The sequence below is a fragment of the Mesoplodon mirus genome (assembly GCF_964341445.2).
Source record: "Mesoplodon mirus genome assembly, chromosome: 3".
Lineage (NCBI taxonomy): Eukaryota > Metazoa > Chordata > Mammalia > Artiodactyla > Ziphiidae > Mesoplodon > Mesoplodon mirus.
In genome coordinates this window covers 19,514,492-19,538,198 of record NC_138978.1, presented here as the reverse complement: position 1 = coordinate 19,538,198, position 23,707 = coordinate 19,514,492, and the positions used below count along the sequence as shown (strand labels likewise).

Here is a 23,707-nt window from a genome sequence, read left to right as displayed (position 1 = left end):
CCGCAGGCTCCAGGGCCGTTACCATTGTTCTTCGAGGCTGGGCGGCAGACGAGGGCTCTCGCAAACCAGACCTCGCCTTTGATCTCTCCCTCCGCCCCGCACCCCAGCTGCAGCGTGCCTGGAAGCCCCCCTAGCCGATCTTTCCCGAGGAAGCGAATCAGCCCCGGAGAACTGCCGAACGGCGGCCGAAGGCGCCCCCGAGTGTTTCCGAAGAACCCCGACCTCTCGCAGTCTCCGGAAAGAGCCGAAGGAGCTTCTCACCCTCGGCCTCCCGAGCTACTCCGAAAAGGCCCGAGGTTTTCCGAGCGGCCGTCCTGCCGGACTGCTGGAGGCGACCGCAGCGCCATGTTGGATGCTCTACTCGTTGAGTGAAGAAAATCCGCCGGCATCGCCTGAGCCCCGCTACCGAGAAGGGCGCCGCTTCCCCCGGGCAGGGGGATAAAGACCCCCTGCCGCCGGCCCATGAGGATATTGCCGTGAAAGGTCCGGTCTCTCCGCCTCCTGCCCCCGCCGGGTCCGGCCCCCCCCCTGGGGTCGCGTTGTCACGGAGACCGGCAGCCGGTGGTGCTGGCCCGCGGGGCGGCTGCTGCTGCCGGCGGCGGCGGCGGCGGCGGCGGCGGCGGCGGGCGTGTGTGACCGGCCCCGGCTCCCTCCTCCTCCTCCTCCCAGCCTCCCCCCGGCCCCCCGCTCCCGCCGCCTCCCCGGGTCTGCCCCCATCCCGCCCCCCCGCTGCCCCCGGCCCCTGCACCCCGGCGCGCCCGGTCCCGCTCTGGGGGGGTTGGTGGCTTCGCTTTGCCATGAGTTTACCGCAGAAACCGGCTCTGAAATCAGGCTCAGCGGCTGCAGCAGGAACCGGACCCGGCACCGGAGCGGCGGCGGCGGCGGCGGCGGCGGCGGCAGCAGCAGCGGTACCGCCTCCTCACCCGGCGGCGGCGGCGGCGGCGGCGGCGGCAGCGGCGGCAGCGGCCCCTCCTCACCCGAACATCAGGGCCCTCCAGACCCAGGCGCCCCAACAGTATCCTTTTCACCTTCCTGCCGGCCCTTTGGCTCTCTTCGCTGCAGACCAGGGGTACTGGGGCCCCTCCGGGGACTCTCCTGCCGGCAGCCACTGCCCAGCCAGGGAAGGGGCTGCTCCTCCAGCCCACGCACCCGGCTTGGCCGGAGCTTTTGGGGTGCCCCGGCAGCAGCACTACGGGGCACCCCGGGACCCTCTGCACTACTGCGAAAACTAGCTCCATCGGCCTTGCTTCTGCAGCCCTTCCCTTGTGGAGCTGGGGGACCCTTCCCCCCCTAGCCTCTCCTCCCCTAAACCCTACCCCCGCCCCCCTTTATTAGGCCGAATTTGCTGGTGCCTGTGACCAGCCCTGCAGGGAAGGCTTTTCTCTGATTGTTGTGAGGACTACACCCTCCTCATCTCCCTGCAGCGGGGCATGGTGGGCTTCTCTAATAATTATTATTAATACATAATAAACTTTATTGGTAAATTTCCTGTATGAAACTAAACTCAGCTCGTTCGTGAGGTAAGTTGGATTTTAAATCTACGGTGAAATTTTGCAGAAAGCACTCCCTCTTGCTAGTGTTTTTTAGCGATTGGGGGAGTTGTGGTTTGTGGTGGAACGCGATCTAGGGAGGAAATGTTAAACCGGACGCTTCCCTGCGTTTGACCTTTTTAAAGGAAGAGGAAATTAACAGACATTACCCATCACCCCCAAAAGTCTCACTTCTTGGAAGGCTTGTGTTATGCTGAATCTTTGTAAAGGGCTTTCATTTACTCTTCATAGGCCTGATGTCTAGAGGGTACCAGGGCCCCTGGAGGAAAGTCTAGTATTGAATGTGTCTAATTTCATGTTATTTGCTTGATTGTAGAATTTTTGGACAGCTTTGATTAAAAAGACTTGGTGACGAGGTATTTTAGTTAAAAACCAGGCGGTGAAGGTAAAACATTGAGTTCATGAATTCCACGGAGACTTAGAAAGGTATTATTAGCTACCTTAGAATAACATTTCATCATGCATCCCTCCCCCAATCCGTTGTATTTGTGTAAATCAATAAATAATCATTGGATGTTAGATGTGTTTTTGTATTTGTGTCATCGTGTGTTTGACTTTTAGAGTAGGGTATTTGAGCAAGTGAGAAGCTAACTGCTGTGAGGTCCACAGATTATTTCACAGGCTGTAGTTTGATTCTTGTCTGTGTCCATTGCTTTGAGAAGGGGAAGGTATCTCTCTTCTAGAGTCATTCCAGGTCATCGTTTTGGTTTCTGTCAAGTGCCATTTTCTCTGTTCTTTGAATATTGTTAGTCCACATTTTTTCAATCCAAGCAGTGGTGGCGCAGAGTAAGATAAATTCCATTCCAGTGTCATGTGTGTACTGATTTCATAAGGTTGAACTGCAAGATTCTGTTCAATTAAGAATTGTTCACCAATGAGAATGGTTAGCGATACCTGAGTGTTTGTTGCTCCTCGAAAACCTGGTTAGTTTTGATCAGTATCCCTAGTTGCTTTACTCTGGGGGACGAAGTTTGGCTGACATGCCTACTTCAAGGTGGAATTCAGTGCTGGATCTCTTAAACATATCTTAATGCTTTGTGAGTTTAAATTCCTTTTTAATTTCAGTTTGTTTTTGTTTTTTTTTTTTTTTTTTTGGTCTTGATTGCCCATATTTGGTTAGGGCTTTAAGTTTCTATACTGCGCCACCAAGTAAATTATTCCTTACCTGCATCTTGGAGCTGTTTTGGAAATTAAATGAAAGGAGGTCCATAGTTACGTGTTCTTGACTACAGAGTGATAAATAAGGACCTGAGTACTGAATATGACAGTGCTTGGTGAATTTGGTGGTGTTACTTGGACACAGAGCTGTGACTTGAGTGTTTCAAGTGTACGTTTTCTCAGCGCATTTCACAAAGGAAGGACTTATAAAAGCTGTGAGTTGGTTGCAACATAAAAGTAGTTACTACTACTGCAACAGTTGTTAAAGGGGATTTAAGGTGTAATTTCTAGTGGAAATAACTTTTATACATATACGTAGTAATATAGGATACTTGGTTTTATGTGGCTTTAAGTTTTTACTTTGCCTCATGTCATCGAAGTAAGATTAAATTTTCTTCTTGATGTATTTCACAATTCTATTATCTTCTCTTTGCTTTACACGTTGAAAGGTTACAAATTGCTAAAATCTAAAAGCTTGTATAGTAAATGAAGTGTAGATTACAGATTTCATTAGAACATACCAATGGTGAAATGTTATCTGTGGTAATGGAGAATTGGTTAAAAATGGATTGAAACAGAGCAATTCTGCTTTTGTACACTAAGTGTGACTGAGTGTGGGAATTTGTATTTGTTTGATGAAAGTGGTTATTGTATATAAGTTGATACACATTGAAGCATTGAGACTGGAGTGCAAATTTGGAGTTGCTCTTTCTATGGCTTGATTAACTCTCCAGTTCCTCAAAATATATGGGTGCAGTTGTGTTTGAATTGAATTAATAAGTTCAGATAGTATTTTAAATTTGTAAAAATATTAGAGATTCATGTAACAAGATGTCCTTCATTTGTACTTAGGGTTCAAGTGACAAATCAGAAATGATAGTGAATTTGAATTTAAACGGAACCTGCTTAAGTAAGCATTGGTATGGCATGGCAGGCTCATAAGGCCATTTCATGGAAAGATGCCTTTGACTGCTGAGAGGCAAGGGATGGGGCATGGCAGAGGGTGGGCAGGAATGGTGGGGATGAAAGAAGAAGATAAACCCTGATATAAAAAGTGCTAATGGCAAGGGAGAAATATGCTTAGAGTTTTATAACATAATCCAGTATGAATCGTTTATGAAATTGGCACTTTAGGATACTTGCCTTGAGATTTGCTCACCTCAGCTTCCCAGTATGAGGTTCCAAGAGGCTCTACTGAGAATCTCAGTAGTGATTCTTAACCTTTTCTGGGTAACAAACAACTTTGACATTTTGATGAAAGCTTGTAGATCCTCTCCACAGAAAATTGTACATGCATAGAAAATCTTGCTTACATTTTCAGGGAGTTCTTGGGTCCCCATTAAAAGCCTAATTCTTTAGATGGAAATTGCTCACCCTTGAGATAATTAAAGATAAATGAGTTTGAATTCAGGTCCCCAAGTAGTTCTGACTTAAACAGAACAATTTTTCAGTCTGTTACGAATACACAGTGTTCTATTTATATGGAAAGACTTCAGGGTGTAATTTCTCTCAGGGCTGCTGACACTTCTGGGGAGTCTAGTTACTGTTTGGGGGGAGTTGGTTTGGTTAAGAAATCAGAGCAGTGGGTTCTTTAAAGGAACTAAATTTGGTAAAGGCCTGTGGTGACCCAAAAATGACTTGTGTCCTCAGCTATTTTGTCTTAGATATGACATATATTAAAAGCAAATATTCCCTTTTTTTAGTATTACAGTTTTCCTTTTTTTGTGTTCTGTGTTGATTTTCAGTTTCGTAGGCTGAAGCTAATAACATTTGCTTTCTTCTTTTTTGCCTCTACCAAAGCTAAATCTGAATAATAACAATAGTGTTCATTTATTGAGTGCCTACTATTCTAGGAGCCATACATACATGATTTTATTTAATTCTCACAAGGACTGTAATGAGTCTGTATATATTCCTCATCTGTAAAATACCGTCTGTATTTTACAGATGAGGAAACTAAAGTTCAGAGAAGTTAAGTAACATTCCCACAGTTGTCTCTCTAGTAAGTAGTGGACTGCAGTTCAGACCGTGGCTCCAAAGCTTATGAATGTCCTTTGCAGTATGCTGTGCTACTTCTTACCAAGTCTGCATGTGGAAATGGAAGGAAGGATACCCTCCCATATTTGATAGCTAGGGGAAGTCTGTATAAACTATAGGAGCTCTTTGGGGTAATCGAGAATGCAGTGATGCTGCACGTTGTTTTAATTAGCTCATAGCCACACACTGCTAGACAAGTAGGATATCTTTACCTCATTGAGCCTTAAAGCATAAGAATAGGCCTGCCACATTTGATTCAGTGCATGTTTCTGCTTGTTCAGATGTTAGCAAGGCCTCCAGCAAAATACCTTTATAACTAGCAACTAGAACTCCGTAGCTTACGCAGTGGCCAGCAGTCTGTTTACTACTAAGCCCCACCATCAACAAAGATGGATCTGTGCTTTGAGAGAGCAGATCCTCATCATCCTCTTTTAGCAAGGGAGAGAGGGAGACCAATGCAAGATGGAGATAAAGAAGGAAGAAAGTTAGATGCCTGAGTCCCATCAGCTCACATCAGTCACATCCTGCTGCTACTCCCTGTCCTAGGCTTATGGGTATTTTCTGTCAAACTGAGAATTTAAATTACCTAAGGACTGATATGGTGCTTTTCCACATTGGGGTTTCTGATAAGATTTTTACAAAACGTCTGCTAAAAAATGTTTGAAACCCATGTTTTGAATCATAATAGGGTTGCTATTTGTATTGGAGCTTTAATCTAAGTGGCAAGGTTTAAAATTGTTCATTTATCCAGCACCTACTGTGTGCCATACTCAGTGCTAGGTCTGGGGTTGAAATCTTTGCCCTCAAAGAACTTGGTCCAGACAGGTAAACGGACAGAATACCATGAGGCAAGTACAGTAACTCTGCTCTAAGAGCCTAGCCTGGGGGAAGGAGGAATTAGGGCTTCCTAGAAGAAATCTGAGCTAAATTAGAAGGATGAGTAAGAATTACCCAAGGTTTACAGAGCTTTCACCTTCTGCCTGCTGACTTTTCACGATTCCTTTGCTGTTGCTGCTGCATAGAATTTTAGTACTAAATGGATTTCAGGCATGTTTCGGGTTTTTAGCAGGAGCGGAGAAGCTAGAAGGAGGTACCAGAGAACATGGTAATCAAAACACAATTGCTGTAGATTCGAAATATCTTCTGCATCATAATATGAGGAATTAGAGTATGAGAAGATACGTATCAGATCTGATCTCTGTGGTTGGTTCTTTCCTGGTCTCCTTCACACTCATCCCATAATACCCCCCTGCCCTTCTGATATTAGACTTTGGCTGGGAAGCAGTACCTGCTGGCCTTAAAATATAGATTTTACTTGGTGTATTGAGAAGTCCACCTGATTTGGAGTAAAAAAAAAAATCTGGATTCAAGTTTGGCTTTAACATTTTTTTTGTGTGTGTGGTACGCGGGCCTCTCACTGTTGTGGCCTCTCCCGTTGCGGAGCACAGGCTCTGGACGCGCGGGCTCAGTGGCCATGGCTCACGGGCCTAGCCCGCTCTGCGGCATGTGGGATCTTCTCGGACCGGGGCATGAACCTGTGTCCCCTGCATCGGCAGGCAGACCCTCAACCACTGCGCCACCAGGGAAGCCCTGGCTTTTCCATTTTAATGTGTTATCTTGGACTAGTCAAATAACTACTTTGGGCATCAGTTTCCCCTTCTCTAAAATGAAGGGTTAAGACTAGTTTATAGTTTACAAAGTGATCCTCTTGAATTGTAATGGCTTTTAATTCTGAAGATTATGGTTTGAGGTTTGTTTTGTTCTTGCAAGTAGGCGGGAAGGATTTATAGAGACCTATTAATGGTTTCTTAGTTTGTCTGATGGTCAGTGACACGTTTCTGTGGTGACTTACTGATACTAGAGGCATTCTGACGTGGATCATAGGGAAGGCAGCTTGCTCATATGGGAAGAAGCTTCTGGTTTTTGTTTTATTAATGTTAGATTTAGCCAAACAGACTGAAATACTTCTGTGACTTTAGTAGTGAAGACTATATTGTCTGTGGTGGGATGGCTTGAGGCTGTAAAATAAGGTTGCCACCATGGTCAGATGCTGCCTTGCTCTGGGTGAAGATCCAGTTAGTTCATTATGAAGTATGAGGGAAAGTAAGTTCTGAAGTAAACTCCTGTGATGAGAAACAATCTATTTTTACTTTAGGAATAATACTTCGAGCTAATATAATATGAAATGAAGTATTTCCTGATTATTAGGTAGGCACCTGACTTCAGGTAATGTGTAAACTGCAGGTGAGATTTACATGGATGAAATATTGCAGGATCCCAAGATACTTCTGAATTCTCAATTGGGTCCTAGTTCTTTGACTTGCTGCCAATAAGAAGTTTTTCAGTCTCCTATACTCTTAACTGAAATTTGAGATAGTTTGAACTATTTAAAGTATATTTGAAATTTGTCAGTTTTTATGATCTTTATTAACTAGTAGTTGTTTTGTATTTTTTTGACCCCTGTGTGTTGTTTCCTGACTCTTCTGAGACATTAAATTTTTTTTTTTTTTTTTTTTTTTTTGCCGTGAGTGGGGCTCTTGCTGTTGTGGCCTCTCCCGTTGCGGAGCACAGGCTCCGGACGCGCAGTCCCAGTGGCCATGGCTCACGGGCCCAGCCGCTCCGCGGCATGTGGGATCTTCCCGGAGCGGGGCACGAACCCGTGTCCCCTGCATCGGCAGGCGGACTCTCAACCACTGCGCCACCAGGGAAGCCCTGAGACATTAAATTGTATCTGTAGAGAATGTAAACTTCATAAAGGCAGAAATTTTTGTCACTTTTGTTCACTGTTGAATTGCTAGCACCTATAACAGTGCTTGGCAGGTAGTGGGAAGTCTAAATATTTGTCGAATGAAATGTTGATTAAGTTAGAGTCTAGGAATCAGTTTAAGGTAAGTTTTGGGGTAATAGAGATGGCATCACAACACACTTTTTGCACTCAAAGCTGCCCTAAATTGTTTGCGCTGATGTGTAATTGAATTGAAAATAGTTCCATAATTTCCTTTGAGATGGCATAAGCATTGACCCAGTTTACATAGACGTCTAAAATGGCTGGGTTACATTTGAAGTATAGATACTGAGAATTAGAATTTGTATAAAGGCCAAGGAGAAAAAACATTTATAGTCAAATGTTACCATTAAAATTTTTGTTTTATAATTATGAGTAACACATCATCAATTCAGAAAATTTTTAAAATATGGAAAAGTAAAACATCAATCATAATCTTAGTACATAGAGGTAACCACTGTTTAATATTTTGGTTTATTTCTTGTCCTTTTTTCTATAGACTTTAATTTTAATGGACTTAAAATCTGCCCTTTTTTGGTAACATAACTTAAGGTTAAATTACATACAGTTTTGTATCTTGCTTATTTTGTTACTTAACTATCTGCCAGCAGAAACTACTTTTTGAATAGTTTTATTCTTCATCAATTTGGAATGAACTATTTTTGTTTCTTTGGAAAGGTCTTCTTTCACCTTTGGCTTGTAGCTCAGAAGTTATCACTGCACATTAGAAAGAAGGGCTGAAACCTTTATCAAGAAGTCAAACATTTTTGACTTGTGCCTATAATGTTTTGCATTATTTATGACATTAAAACTTGATCTAACTTCACAGATTTCCCCCCCCACAGTTACGTACATTTAAAAAATTATTCCTTTGAATCCATCTTCATCCATATGTTAAATCATACTTAAAAAAGATGTGGCCAGGGTGGTATTTGCTAGTTATGAATTGTATACATGTGTGATATTGCCTTGATTACTTTAATTGGTTTTCAGCAAACGTTGGTATTATGTGGAGTGATTGAGGAGGTAGGAAAAGACCATACGCGGTCTCATGTGGAGTTAGGGAAATAAGATTGAAGCACGGGAACAAACAGAATTTTGGAATAACAAGGAGGAAAACTAGGTGGCAGTAGAAATAAGTACTGCCAGTTTTGAGCCAGAACACAGTATTTTTACATTGAGAGTGGAAAGGACTGAACCTTGAAGATAGAATGGAGGAATGTAAGAAAGAAAGGGTGACTCCTGACTCTTTCTAGGCCCTGGAAAATAGCGTATAAGAAACAGAATTTGAACTGAAAGATGAATTTTTAAAAAATTAAAAAGAGTTTAAGGCTGTAGTCAGGGTTTGGTTCGGCAGAGAGGAATGGATTGTGGTGAGTGGGTGATCGGCATGAACAAAGATTTGGGCCTGAAATAAGCACGGTGTATGCTGGATTGTAAGGCTCCTGATCAGTATGCTTGGAGTGGAGGAGTCTTGAGGTTGAATGCTTGAGATAATGGATCCGGATGCTAGAGGACTTTGAATGAATAAGAGAAGAGGATAGACCTCACTTGTGTAAAACCATTGCTCTTTTTTTTGGACAGCTTTATTGAGATATAATTTGCATACCATACAAGCCACCCATTTACAGTGTACAGTTCAGTGGTTTTGAGTATATTCACAGAATACTGCAACCATCACCCTAGTAAATTTTAGAATATTTTCATCACTCCCAAAAGAAACCCATTAGACTCACCAGTTCCCCCACCCCACCCCCCGCAGTTCTCTCTGCCCTAGGCAAGTACTAATCTACTTTCAGCCTATAGAGATTTGCCTATTCTGGACATTTCGTATAGGAATATACAATATATGGTCTTTTATGAGTGGTTTCTCTCACTTTGCATAATTTTTTTGTGGTTCCTCTATGTTGTAGCGTGTTTTGCGGTACGCGGGCCTCTCACTGCTGTGGCCTCTCCCGTTGCGGAGCACAGGCTCCGGACGCGCAGGCTCAGCGGCCATGGCTCACGGGCCCAGCCGCTCCGCGGCGTGTGCGATCTTTCCGGACCGGGGCACGAACCCGCGTCCCCGGCATCGGCAGGTGGACTCTCAACCACTGCGCCACCAGGGAAGCCCTGTAGCGTGTTTTAGAACCTTTTTTTTTTTGATTGTTGGAGAATATTCCAAGTATTACATTTTTTCATTCATCTGTTGATGGACGTTTGGGTGGTTTAAACTTTTTTACTCTTATGAATAATTATGCTATGAATGTTTTTGTGTGGATGTATGTTTTCATTTCTCTTGAGTATATACCTAAGAGTACAGTTGCTGGGTTTTATGAGGTAACTCCATGTTTAACATTTTGATTAACTGCCAAACTGTTTTCCAAAGTGACTACCATTTTACATTCCTACCAGCAAAAGATGAAGGTTCCAACACTTGGCACTGTATATATCTTTTTGATTATAGGCCGTTCTAGTGGGTGTGAAGTAGTATCTCATTGTGGTTTTGATTTGCTTTTCCTTGATGACTAATGATGTTGTGCATCTTTTTGTGGGCTTATTGGCCATTTGTCTTTGGAGAAATGTCTGCTCAAATCCTTTGCCCAGTTTTCAGCTTGGTTGTCTTTTTATTATTGAGTTGTAAGAGTTCTTTATATATTCTGGATACAAGTCCCTTTTCAGATATAACATTTGAAAATATTTTTTCCCATTCAGTGGGTCATCTTTTCACTGTTCACCCTCCGAAGCAGAGAAGTTTTTAATTTTGATGAAGTCCAATTTATCTGTTTTTCTTTTGTCACTTGCACTTTTATATTATGTCTAAGAAGGCTTTGACTAATTCAAGGTCATGAAGATTTACTTCTTTGTTTACTTCTAAGAGTTTATAATTTTAGCTTGTACATTTAAGTCTCTGATCCATTTTGAGTTAATTTTTGTGTATGATGTTAAGTAGGGGGTCCAAGTTTATTTTGCATTTGGATATCCAGTTGTTTCAGTGCTATTTGTTGAAAAGACTGTTGTTTCCTCATTGAATTGTCTTGGCACTTTGTCAAAAATCAATTGCATTTCTTTTTTTTTTGGTGGGGGGAACTGGTGATGAAAACAGTAGTTTTGAAGATTTATTTGATTGAGGTGTGCAAGTTGAAATAAGGAACAGGAAAGATTAGGAGAGTAGGAATGGCATCACAGAACTATGTGTAAGGTTTTATAATCCATTAAATGTTTGAGATTTAGTGAGGTGTGCTAATTTTTTATGACTTATTGAATAAACAGACTTTGACCATTTCTTCCTTTTGTATAATGCCTAGAACTATTCAAAAGAGATTTTGCCTGCTTCTATTATTAAGATAATTCCTATTAGGCAGTGATAATTTTGTAAGAAGTAAAGTATGGGCATTTGACTACTTTGCTGTCCTGTGAAGAATTGAAATTGTAAGTTACAAATTCTTGGGTTATTGTATTTCATATAGAATGTTAGTTCTGCCTAAAGCATTTATGTAATTTTCAAGTTAAATTTGATTTTTTTATTTATTAGGTTATACCCTCAGTCTATGCTAATGTTTCTTTATATTATTATAAAGAAACAAAATAGAGAAATACTGCTAATCTCTAACAGGATTCTTTTTACTGTTTAGGAAAAGACCACATTAAAGAAGAGGCTCTGTATAACCTTTCAGGTCTGATAAGAACAGGGTTTGTTTGCTTTGGATGAAGATTTTCCACACACAAGAAACTTCTTCAGTGACTTGAAATATTACAGTGTGGGAAGGGGGTTGCTGATTTTTTTTTTTTTTTTTTTCCCTTGGTACACGGGCCTCTCACTGTTGTGGCCTCTCTCGTTGCGGAGCACAGGCTCTGGACGCGCAGGCCCAGTGGCCATGGCTCACGGGCCCAGCCGCTCCGCGGCATGTGGGACCTTCCCGGACCGGGGCACGAAGCCGTGTCCCCTGGATTGGCAGGCGGACTCTCAACCACTGTGCCACCAGGGAAGCCCCGGGGTTGCTGATTTTTAAAGATTATGTCTGTCTACTTTTTAAGTTTTATAAATTACTATGCGTATCTTTAGCTTAGCTCTTACTAAATATGCAAAGGAAGTGGGTCTTAATTAACCTAAATGTAGAATTTTAAGGACATCAATACCTGGTTAATATTGTTGAGTCTTTGAGGCTAATATGTCATATTCAGCTGATACTTTCAATATTACATTGCTGATCTTTTTCAGAAATAATAGAATTTGGAACCAGTCCAACTTCCTGAGGTAACTGCTGTTTCAAAAGCATACAGCAGAGTACTTAACCTTAGCTTATTACCTTTTATGCTGTGACTGGGTGAGTGTACTTGAATGTGGTACATTTTAGGCAAGGCAGTGAAAGCTGAATGCTGCTCTGGAAAGTCAGTGATTTCATTCTTGACCTTTAAAAAATCATAATTAAAAAATCGAAGCATGTTGTAAGTATGCATTAGCTTACTTTCGCATTACCTAAGTCTACTTTGGGGATCTCCCCATTCAACTTTCTGGTCCCTTCCCTCAGGGGCGTTTGTTCAGAGGCTAAGGGAAATGAGGATGACTTGCCTAAGCATCGAGTTTGTGCCAACTCAAACTGACTTGAGATCTTTAATAACATGAACCACTTTGACCTACTGGTAGGGTAACCGAAGATCCCCTTTCTCCTCTAATGGTCCTCGTTTGGATGGTAAATTATAGGGTCATCCTACCTAGTAACCATTATATAGCTTAGAAAATTAGGCATCTTTATGCTATTTCTAGATATGTTACTAAAATGCTTTGTGAGGCAGCAAAACATTTTATATCCTTTGGTCCAGCAATTTGTATTTTGTATTTGACCTTGTAGTTATTATAGAAGTCTTTGACATTAGCATGTCAACTAAGTAGGAACAAAGTATTGTCAGCTCCCTTTAAAAAAAAAAAACTTGATTTGAACTAATTTTAGATTTGCAGAAAACCTGCCAAAATAGTAGGAAGAGTTCCCTTGTATCTCTCACCTCCTTCCCCTACTGTTAGCATCTTCCATAACCAGTATAATCATCAAGAACAGGAAATTACCATTGATACAATATTTTCAGCTAAACTACAGACCTTATTAGAATTGTTACCAATTTTTCCACTATCCTTTTAGTTATTATTTTTCCTTAGTCTTTTCCAGTCTGTGATTGTTTCTCTGTCTTTCCTTATCTTTCATGACCTTGATGCCTTTGAAGATTACCAGTCAGTTATTTTGTAGAATGTCCCTCAGTTTGGGTTTATTTGATGTTTTCTCATGATCAGAATGAGGTTATGAATTTTGGTAAGAATAGCAGAATGCATCCTTTCGTAGTGTATCATATCAAGAAGTTCGATAGTGTATCGTATTAAGAAATTCCTGATGTCTGTATGTAATCGTTACTTTGATTACTTGGTTAGATTGGTATCTGCATGGTGGGTCATTCTACTGTGGTGTTACTATCTTTCTCTTTGTAGTTGATAAGTATCTTGTGGGAGACTTTGCAAATACTGTTTCCTCAAACTTTGGCCCACTAATTTCAGCAACTGGTGGATCTTAACATGCAACGTTTATTAAGAGTGTGGTTGCATAATTGGGGCTATTTCTCTCTTGCCTTCTACATTTATTAATTGTAATTCTGCTGTGAGGAAGAGCTCGCCTTCATTTATTAATTTATTCTATTATATATTTATATCATCACAGAGTCATGGATATGTATTATCATTATTTGTTTTGTTGCTCAGATTAATCCAACTTTGCCCATTAGGAGTTCCTTCAGATTGGCTCCTGTGTTCTTCTACCCAGCCACCAACCTGTTGTTTTGTTCTTTTTTTTTTTTTTGCCGCGCGCTGTGCAGCTTGCAGGATCTTAATTCCCTCACCAGGGATTGAACCCAGGACCCTAGCAGTGAAAGTGTGGAGTCCTAACCACTGGACTGCCAGGGAATTTTGCCCCCCCTTTCTTTTTTAAAGCATTTTTTTACTTTCTGGCACCACAAGATGTTTCAGGTTCATATTGTATTTTTCCTGCCTCAGTGCTGTGATCAGCCACTTCTCCAATAAATCCTGACTCTTTTTATTGGAAAATGGTGTTAGTGACCAAGCTCTGGGCCGAGGTGTGTTCAGTGTTACTGGAATGTCATTGCTTCTAGGCCCTTTCGGCAGACAAAATTAGGAGAAAAAAAAAAAAAAAAAATATATATATATACACACACACACACACACACACACACACTAACCCACTTGTATACACATTATCTGTATTTCTGTATTTGTATATACATTAAAAACCACGAGTTTATACTAATAGCTCGAGTTCCACTGCAATGCCACCCAGTTTGTTTTAACATTCCCCTTTTCCTTATTTATTAAATATCTCCAATAATGAGAAACCTGGCTCTCATTATCTGTAATCTACTCAGCTTATTATAGTATACACATAAAAAGTTTGAGAATTGCTAACCCTATTCCTCTACTTTCAGTTTTGATTGTTTATTTTGGATATGTGAAACATTACTCTGGTTCTAAGAGTCTGAGTTATATTAAAAAAAAAGATATACTCAGAGAAGGGTTACTCCTATCTCTGCTACCCAGTTTCTCTTTCCCCCTTCTTTCCCACCTGTACCTGGAGGTAACCAATCTCTTAATTTCTGGTTTATCTTGCTTGTATTTCTTTTATACAAATGAGTACATTTTATACAAATACCTGTACGTTTTCTTATATCCCTTTTCTTACATGAAGGTAGCCATGTGGTCGTGGTGAATCCCCTAATTCCTTGAGTTCTAGTTTTCTCATCTGTAAAATGAGGAAAATAGTACCTCTCTCTTTTTCAAAGGGTTATGATAATGATTGAGATAATGAAAGAGAAAATGCTTTCTAAACTTTATGATGCGTTTATAAGGCAACAGCATTAGTGGTTTCTGTCCAGGGAAATGACTCAACTTATTTGACCTTGTGACACAGTACAAGAAGCTTTTGTTACTGTGAAACAATTTGAGAATTAAAACATAGTTTTTTTGTGGTTCTAATTTTTCATTTTTATTATTTTTACCAATTTTCATTATGGTTTTAGGTTATCACAGCCTATCATGTGTGATTACTTAATTTTTTATTTTTGAGTTTGGCCAGCATCTGAATTCTCCAAGAGTCAACGTTTTTAATTTGTATTAAAACTTGGTCAGGTTTAAAAAGTATTCCTTCTTCTGTTAGCAGAGTAGATAAAAGAAGGAAATGTGTAGAGGTTTTTGTTTTGTTTTTGTTTTTGCTTTTTTTTGCTCCCAGAGACTTGAATTTGAAGGGCTTTTTATGTTTAGGTTGTATTGGGAACTGCAGGTCCAGTGTCTTTACTTCATATCTAACAGTTTGATTTAGTCAGAAGACGTATGTATTTCACATTCTTTGAATTTGCCTAAAAGTAAGTTCTTTTGATGAGATTTGAGGTCGGAGACGTACTCTAGTTAACCCTGTGGAACCCATGGATAAACCACCTACATTGTTTTTTATTGTTGTTAAATTTTGAACGCCAGGTCTGATGAATTGTTTTACCTGAAGGAGCTTAACTGAAATAGAAATTTAGTCATTAAAAGTTACAGTTCATATGCACTTTAAAAATCACATCCCCCTTTCTTCAATTAACCATATATTTATCACGGAGTCTAGGTACAAAAAGTAAGTCTGCATACATTTAGTGAAATTAAGGCTTTGGTCTATTCATAGGAGTTCTGTGTGTGAAAATGAGTGTCAGTGGTAAGGACAGTTGTGAGAAGCCTCCAACTGTCAGATGGCAAAATAACCTTCACACACGTACTGCTGGTCACTCTTTCTAATTTTTCTCAGAATACTTGGAGAGGCAAGTCATGTTTCTTTTGTATTCCAGAAACATATTTGTGAAAATAGCTTAGTTGCTATTCAACTGAATGGAAGAGGACAACTGGTAATGGTAAGGTTAGGATGCTCAAGGGAGAAGGAAAGAACTAATGGAATCTTGAGAAAAGAATAAGAAGTGGAACAGGGAAGGGAAATATTGGTCATTGTTTTGATACCACAGGTTAAGCTAAAAGTGCCTGAGACTTAGTAGACACACAATCATTGTTTATTAAATGAAGAAAGGAGCAAGTGTTATTAAATAATAGTACGTACTAGCAGTTGAAGGAGATACAAAAGAAACCTGAAATGTGCTCTCTGCCTCTTATGTACTCTAGTCGAACAGTTAAAAATTTAAGGTGCTCTCTGAATGGAGGTGGGAGATCAGAGGCCTGAAAGATCAGTGAGAACTAGAGGAATAGGAAGTAAGATTTGGGTAGACGTAAGGGGAAGGACATTTGCAGTTTATTTATTTATTTAGCTAGCTAGCTGCGCTGGGTCTTAGTTGCCATATGCGGGATCTTCTGGTTGGGGCGTGTGGGGTCTTCAGTTGCGGCATGCAGGATCTTCAGTTGCAGCATGCAAACTCTTAGTTGTGGCATGTGGGCTCTAGTTCCCTGAGCAGGGATTGAACCCAGGCCCCCTGCTTTGGGAGCGCAGAGTCTTAGCCACTGGACCACCAGGGAAGTCCCAGGACAATTACAGTTGAGGGGAGGATACATTTATAGCAGTTAGGAAATGGTACATAGTTTGTTTGGGGTAGTCAGAAGACCTGCTTGGCTGAAATGGAAAACATAGAATGTGCAGGACGTGATAGTTTTGGAGACTTTTGGGTATTTAGCTAAATAATCTGTACTTTTATCTTGTAGCAGGTGGAAGTTTATTGAAGACTTAAGACCTGCTAACATATTTGGTCATTACCGGAAGACGAAGATTGTGCTGAATGGGTTGAGAGAGATAGGAGGCATGGAGACTATATGTTAGTTCCATTAAAGGTTTTCCAAAGTTTTACTGCGGCACGTTGAGGCTAGAGGGAAGTGAAAAGGAAAGGATGGTCATATCATGAAAGCTATAAAAGAAAGAAAGATTTGACTATCCTTGATAAAAGAAAGTAAGAAGTTAAAACTTACTCCAAGGCTTTGAGACTGGAAAATTATGCTGTCATTGATGGAGTAAGAAAGATGTAGGGTTTAATTTTATATCACGTTTTGAGATAGTGGGCAGATAAATTCAGTTTAGGACATGTTGGATTTGAAATGAATGGAACGTCTTATTCATTTAACAAATGGAGATAACTGGACATGTTTGGAAATAGGGAGATGAAGGTCACATGAGCAGAAAGGGCTGGGAAAACAAATGTGTGAAAATATAAGCATAATGGAGAACGTGAAGAGAAAAGCAAAGGTTCTAAGTCCATGCATTTGTCCAGCGATTTGATCAAGGTGATGAAACTAGAAAAGAGGAAGCAGCTGAGAGGAAGGAGAACCAAGAAGGCACAATCATTTTATGCTTTCCTGGTTAGGTTCCCACTGAGCTTTATGTAGCTGGAGAAAGTGACATTTAATACTTGACAGGTAGCCTTTGATTTAAAAAAAATTATTTATTTTTGGCTACGTTGGGTCTTTGTTGTTGTGCGTGGGCTTTCTCTAGTTGCGTTGAGCGGGGGCTACTCTTTGTTGCGGTGCACGGGCTTCTCATTGTGGTGGCTTTTCTTGTTATGGAGCATGGGCTCTAGGTGCACAGGCTTCAGTAGTTGTGGTACGCGGGCTCAGTAGTTGTAGCTCACGGGCTCTAGAGCGCAGGCTTAGTGGTTGTGGCACATGGGCTTAGTTGCTCCGCGCATATGGAGTCTTCCCAGACCAGGGAACCCGTGAACCCCTGTCCCCTGCATTGACAGGCAGATTCTTAACACCACTGTGCCACCAGGGAAGTCCTAGCCTTTTGATTTAAACTCCAAACTCTGCTTAAGTAATTGTTGCTACATTTAAGGAAGATTGGGGACCGAAGAGAAATGTCTTTCTCTTTCTTTGCAAGCCTGAAATTAGTCCTTGATGGGCTCTGGTTTGGGTAGTTATATTAAAATCTATACTTTTGCTTACTCTCTATAATAATGGCATATTTTATAATAAAAAGCTTTAAATATACTTAAATCACATATTATCTACCTTGGCTACTCAAAAGCTGTTGTTATTGGGGTTCTGGGCTGCAGTTATTATGAAATCATTCATTTGAATTCACTTTTTTTTTTTTTTCCGGTACGCAGGCCTCTCACTGTTGTGGCCTCTCCCGTTGCGGAGCACAGGCTCCAGACGTGCGGGCTCAGTGGCCATGGCTCATGGGCCTAGCTGCTCTGCGGCATGTGGGATCTTCCCAGACCAGGGCACGAACCCATGTCCCCTGCATTGGCAGGCGGACTCTCAACCACTGCGCCACCAGGGAAGCCCTGAATTCACATTTTTAATAAAGGATTTTATATACTAATCAGGAATTAAGCATAGCATAATGAACTCAGTGTTGCCATCCTTAATTGATAAATTTCAAGAAGGAGAAAAGGAACTGATGTTTTAGCCAGTTTTTGCCTCATTATTGTGGACTGATGTATAATTTCTTAGGCTTTTTGAAATAGTGAAAATAGCTTGTGGATGATGAATTTTTGTACCTAAGGAGTTCGGTTTACAAGTTGGGAACTGCTTTGTTAGTCCAATATTTGTACCAGCTGGGAACTGGTGATTTGGCAAGCTTTGTAGAACAAAGCAGAGATGGGATACTTTCTCCATAGGTTTTAAATAGAAATCTGTTTTTGGGACGTCCCTGGCAGTGAGTCCAGTGGTTAAGACTCCGTGCTTCCACTGCAGGGGACACAGGTTCGATCCCTGGTCAGGGAACTAAGATCCTGCATGCCGCATAGCACAGCCAAAAAAAAAAAAAAAAATCTGTTTTCTTGTTTATGTATCCCAGCTTAGTCATTCAGTAGATATTTATTGAGCACTGACAACGTGTCCTGGGCTAAGCACAGACAAATTAGAAATAAGTCATAGTCTTTGCCCTCAAGAAGTTTACAGTCCTAATGCAGGAGACAGATATGTAAGAGGGTAAGTAAACAGGAATCAGAAAGCACTGGACACCTGAGAGCTCTGAGGGGGGTCACTTCACTTAAGGGGGTGGGTGGGAGAGAATTGGGAGGAATGAGGGAAGAGGCTTCCTGGAGAAGGGGATACTTCTAAACAATCTGGAAGGATGAATGAGCCATGCGAAAGATAGTGGTAGGACAAAGGGTATTTCAGCCATGAATCAGCACATACAGAGACTTAAGACAGTGAAAAATGACTTGTTCATCATTGCTGCAACAATAGTTTGGAGGGGAGAAGTGGATAATCAGAGGCCACAGAAAAGGGCCGTATAAGCCATGCTAAGGAGCACGGATTTCACCCAGATGACAGTGAGGAGCCATCAAAGCTGTAGGCTGGGGAATGATGTGGCCAATTTGTGTTTTAGAAGGACCCTTCTGGAAGGTTGTTAGGCTGGAGGATCAGATTATATATTTTTAGTAAATAATTCAAATCCAAGATTGATATGTGAGTTATAATTTTTACTTGGGACTCTTAAGATAGGTTGTATATACTTTTCCTAAGGTTGACTTTCAGTTCATTTACTTTTTTATCTGCAGTTTTCCAAATTTATGAATTATGTGTAGATATTTTTAAGAGACTTGGAGCTAGGTTAATTTCCATGGTTGTTACCAACCTGTATTTAAAGATAACTCGGACTTTATATATTTTAAAAAACACATGTAGTTCTGATTTAAGTTTCAGCCTTTGTTTCAGTTGGTGCATGGTTTGTAGCAGATTCATGGTGGATAGCTTGTAAGTTTATAGTTTAACAGGCATATTGTGTTGGTACTCAAATAAAGGAACACTTAATAGTGAAAGTACCTCCTGGCTAACAGGGCATCTTTTGTCATAGATATATATGTATTGTATATATCTATATCTCCTTGTTCAGCTAGGAATTTGAAATATTAGGTTAATTTGACTGCCTTTGAAATGAAAAGGGAAATTATTAAGATGTAATGCCCAGATGAGCCATGGATATGAAACTAGAAAGCAATTAGGAGTTGTTTCTCAGCCCAATACTTTATTGGAAATCACAACTTTGAAAAATATATTTGGATAAAAGCTCTCCAGAGAGTGGGCATAGAGGGAACCTACCTCAACATAATAAAGGCCATATATGACAAACCCACAGACAACACTGTTCTCAATGGTGAAAAACTGAAACCATTTCCACTAAGATCAGGAAAAAGACAAGGTTGTCCACTCTCACCACTATTAATTCAACATAGTTTTGGAAGTTTTAGCCACAGCAATCAGAGAAGAAAAAGAAATAAAAGGAATCCAAATGAGAAAAGAAGGAGTAAAGCTGTCACTGTTTGCAGATGACATGATACTATACACAGAGAATTCTAAAGATGCTACCAGAATACTACTAGAGCTAATCAATGAAATTGGTAAAGTAGGATACAAAATCAACGCACAGAAATCTCTTGCATTCCTATACACTAATGATGAAAACTCTGAAAGAGAAATTAAGGAAACACTCCCATTTACCACTGCAACAAAAAGAATAAAATACCTAGGAATAAACCTACCTAAGGAGACAAAAGACCTGTATGCAGAAAACTATAAGACACTGATGAAAGAAATTAAAGATGTTACAAACAGATGGAGAGATAGACTATGTTCTTGGATTGGAAGAATCAATATTGTGAAAATGACTATACTACCCAAAGCAATCTACAGATTCAGTGTAATCCCTGTCAAACTTCCAATGGCATTTTTCACAGAACTAGAACAAAAAATTGCACAATTTGTATGGAAACACAAAAGACCCCGAATAGCCAAAGCAATCTTGAGAAAAAAAAAAACGGAGCTGGAGGAATCAGGCTCCCTGACTTCAGACTATATTGCAAAGCTACAGTAATCAAGAGAGTATGGTACTGGCACAAAAACAGAAATATAGATCAGTGGAACAGGACAGAAAGCCCAGAGATAAACCCACACACACATGGTCACCTTATGTTGATAAAGGAGGCAAGAATATACAATGGAGAAAAGACAGCCTCTTCAATAAGTGGTGCTGGGAAAACTGGGAAAACAGCTACATGCAAAAGAATGAAATTAAAACACTCCCTAACACCATACACAAAAATAAACTCAAAATGGATTAAAGACCTAAATGTAAGGCTAGACACTATAAGACTCTTGGAGGAAAACACAGGAAGGACACTCTTTGAAGTGTGTTGCTGTGAAGTGTAAATCACAGCAAGGTCTTTTTTGACCCACCTCCTAGAGTAATGGAAATAAAAACAAAAATAAACAAATGGGACCTAATGAAACTTAAAAGCTTTTGAACAGAAAAGGAAAGTATAAACAAGACAAAAAGACAACCGTCAGAATGGGAGAAAATGTTTGCAAACAAATCACGAACAAAGGTTTAATCTCCAAAATATATAAACAGCTCATGCAGCTCAATATTAAAAAAACAAACCACCCAGTCAAAAAAAGGGCAGAAGACCTTAGTAGGCATTTCTCCAAAGAAGACATACAGATGGCCAACAAGCACATGAAAAGCTGCCCAACATCACTAGTTATTAGAGAAATGCAAATGAAAACTATAATGAGGTATCACCTCACATCGGTCAGAATGGCCATCATCAAAAAATCTACAAAAAATAAATGCTGGAGAGGGTGTGGAGAAAGGGGAACCCTCATGCATTGTTGGTGGGAATGTAAATTGATACAGCCACTCTGGAGAACAGTATGGAGATTCCTTAAGAAGCTAAAAATAGAATTAATATATGACCCAGCAATCCCACTACTGGGCATACCCAGAGAAAACCATAATTCAAGAAGACACATGCACCCCACTGTTCATTGCAGCACTATTTACAATAGCCAGGACATGGAAGCAACCTAAATGTCCATCAACAGAGGAATGGATAAAGAAGATGTGGTGTATATATATACAATGAAATATTACTCAACCATAAAAAGGAACGAAATTGGGTCATTTGTAGAGACATGGATGGACCTAGAGACTGTCATACAGAGTGAAGTAAGTCAGAAAGAGAATAACAAGTAATTGTATATTAACACATATATGTGGAATCTGAAAAAACTGGTATAGATGATCTTATTTACAAAGCAGAAATAGAGACAGACCACAGACGTAGAGAACAAATGTATGGGTACCAAGGGGGAAGGGGTGGTGGTGGGATGAACTGGGAGATTGGGATTGACATATATATACTATTGATACTATGTAAAAAATAGATAACTAATGAGAACCTACTGTATAGCACAGGGAACTCTACCCAGTGCTCTCTGGTGACCTAAATGAGAAGGAAATCCAAAGAAGAGGGGATATATGTATATATATAGCTGACTCACTTTGCTGTACACTATAAACTAACACAGTATTATAAAGCAACTATAGTCCAATTAAAAAAATAATTAAAAAAAAGAAAAATGTATTTGGAGGGAATCCTTCTTATGACAGAAGGATTCTTAAAGGTGAAACACTTTTGGTTCTGAGAAGTGAAGCTGAGTTGAACCAGAACAGGAGAAGGTAATTCCATTGAGTATCAGGTTATTTGGCCTCTCCGACTCTGAAAAAAGATTAGTAATTCATATTTTATCCACTTGTTTTCAGTTCCTTTAAATAAGCACTGAACTGTGCTTTAGTTAACAATGTTATATGATTAAAAAGAAAACAAAACCAACCCTTATTTGTTTTTCTTACTGGAAGCACTTTTTCCTGTGTCTGAACATGTATAACATTAGTAGTCTATGAAGAGAACTGGGTTATTGCGATCAGAGGCATGCTCCTAGTTGCGAGAATGGTTTTTGAATGCTCTTTTAGGCACTTAAATTATTTTTGCTTTGAGAAAAGAGATTGTTCACTGTGCTTTAGGAGCTGGTAACTAAGTCTGATGCTTCTTAGCCCTTAACTAAGAAAAATGGAGCTTGCTGACAAAAAATACGTGGTTTTATAGGCCTGTGAAACCCGACAGCATGTTCAGCAATGTAAACAATGGCAGCTGTCTTTTGCTGGCTTGTCTGTTGTTTGAAGTGTAATGAAACTGCTTCTCACAAATGGCTTCACCTGCTGACTCATCTTCCAGCCCCTAAACAACCATAGTATCCAGCACTATTTAATGCTGGGATTGAGAATAAAAATAATCCAAGTCTTAGAATGTGAGGGTAGGAATGGATCATGGAAATCCTTTAACTCAGCCCCTTCACAGATGGCCTCGAAAGAAAGGTCATTGTGGCAGATGCCGTATTTTGATAGTTATAAGAATTAGTGGTACTACTATTCAGAGAGCCATTATAATCTTCTTGCATGATTGAGGGCTCTTTTCTGTATAGAAATCCTTGAGATGTACTTTTTAGCTTTCCTACAAAAATAATACATTCTGAAAGTGGTTGTAAGTCACTGGTACAGGGGCAGCACACATTTAACGCCTGCTGTATACTGTAGGAGGAATGTGGGAAGAAGTAAAATGAAAGATGGACTGTTCCTGAAAAACTTCCAATTTAATTAGAAAATAGATATGGGAAAAGAGTGGGAAACATTTAGGAGTCAATTTATTAATGAGTGTATAAGCTGATTTACCTGATACATTGTGAAAGAGGCTTGTGTAAATTTATGTGAGCTCTTAGAGCAGTAGATGCAAAAAAATCTCTTGCAGAAGTGAAAACTTCCCACTTATATTTTAATTCTATAGATTGGAAATTACATTCCAAGAAACTGAGGCAAAATTTCCACAAAAAACACAGCGAAAACCATTGACTTAAAATAGTGGTTCTCAGGGTTTTTTTGTTTTTTGTTTTTAAATCTCAAGAGTACAGATTTTTAAAATAAATCTGTACATTATTAAATATTATTGAGGATCTCAGAGAGCTTTTCTTATGTGGACTATATCTGTTGATATTAGATATTAAAACGAAAAAATTAAAAATATTCACTTAATTAAAAACAAGACAAACCCACTATAGGTTAACTTAAATAATTGAAAAATAACTTTTTCAAAACAAAAATTTCAAAAAAAAACTGTATAGCAGAATGAATGCAGAAGCAGATATGAGAATCAAGTTACATTCTTTTAAGCTAGAAATTAAAGAGATTTGCAAAAATATAAAACACCACTCTTCTCACTAATTTTTTTTTTTTTTTTCCGGTACGCGGGCCTCTCACTGTTGTGGCCTCTCCCATTGCGGAGCACAGGCTCCAGACGCACAGGTTCAGCGGCCATGGCTCACAGGCCTAGC

At 40.0% G+C, this 23,707-nt stretch overlaps 1 protein-coding gene across 17 annotated transcripts in view; it reads left to right on the top strand.

The window, feature by feature from the left end:
• The first annotated feature begins 376 nt into the window (after positions 1-376).
• Positions 377-23,707, top strand: part of EIF4G3 (eukaryotic translation initiation factor 4 gamma 3) — a 397,045-nt gene continuing 373,714 nt past the window's right edge. For 5 of the 17 annotated variants that reach the window (XM_082614841.1, XM_082614837.1, XM_082614840.1 and 2 more), the window contains exon 1: positions 835-1,015. The gene's annotated coding sequence lies outside the window, so the exon portion shown is untranslated. Of the gene's footprint in view, positions 484-821; positions 1,016-23,707 lie in introns of those variants that run through there. The other 12 variants (XM_082614843.1, XM_082614847.1, XM_082614836.1 and 9 more) reach the window with 7 other exon arrangements.